This window comes from Arachis ipaensis, chromosome B10 (genome assembly GCF_000816755.2).
Source record: "Arachis ipaensis cultivar K30076 chromosome B10, Araip1.1, whole genome shotgun sequence".
NCBI classification, from domain to species: domain Eukaryota; kingdom Viridiplantae; phylum Streptophyta; class Magnoliopsida; order Fabales; family Fabaceae; genus Arachis; species Arachis ipaensis.
In genome coordinates, this window is record NC_029794.2 from 30,124,667 (window position 1) to 30,125,667 (window position 1,001).

Genomic DNA, 1,001 nt, shown 5'->3' on the forward strand with positions numbered 1-1,001 from the left:
AATTAAAACACGGCACTTCTTCCTAACCGAAAATAATACAACAATAATTTTCATATAAAAAAATCAGCCTCGGTCTTCACCCAAAAGAAATTTCCAACATGAAATACATTTTATAAACACAAAAAATAACTATATTAACAGTGCCAAAACGTGGAAAGAAGTTTGCTTTGCATGTGTTGATGCCGTTTGGCCCAAATATGTGGACTCAACATTATTGTTCAGGTAGTATGTTGTTTTCTGTCAATATTTTAACTGGCTCAGTTTGGAAAGTTCATAATAATGAGCTTTCAGATTGTAATGGGAAAATGATATTCGTTTAAGTTCTGTTAGTGAGTTTATTGTATTTCCTATGCTTAATATGTTGATTGTTCTTGTGAATTTTATAGGTGGATGACTTGGAAGTAGTTAGTGAATATTACCAAAATAGAGGTTGCTTCAATAATGAGCATTGGAAGGAACTGACCTATTTGTATATCCAATATGATGAGTTCGATAATGCTGCAACCAACATCATGAACCATTCGCCTGAAGCATGGGATCACCTGCAGTTCAAAGATGTCATTGTCAAAGTTGCAAATGTGGAGTTGTATTACAAGGCTGTTCACTTCTATTTGCAAGAGCATCCCGATCTTATCAATGATGTTCTGAATGTCCTTGCACTTCGTTTTGTTGACATCATGCGGAAGGTAGCATCAGTAATGGAAAAACTTTCATTAGATATTATTATTGTATAACCTGTTTTATATAGCACTCAAAAGAAATTTTTTTGTTTTAATGTTCTATAGAGTGAATGTATGAAATATGTCTTGTGTTACAGAACATGTTTGCTCAATTGCTACCTCTTGCGGAATTTTAATGCATTATTCTTTCCTTACTTATGTTCGAGGTCGAGGTTCAAGTTTCTCTGCTTGGGGGGTTTGTGTCATATTTTTGTTTCTGTTTTGGTAGTTGAGGCATTTTTTTGGGTTGCTGCTGTTACAGCTAGCCGAGGATTTTCTGTA

The 1,001-nt window shown here is 34.4% G+C and overlaps 1 pseudogene; it reads left to right on the forward strand.

Moving 5' to 3' along the window:
* LOC107620472 overlaps positions 1–734 on the forward strand; it is a 27,553-nt pseudogene extending 26,819 nt beyond the window's left edge.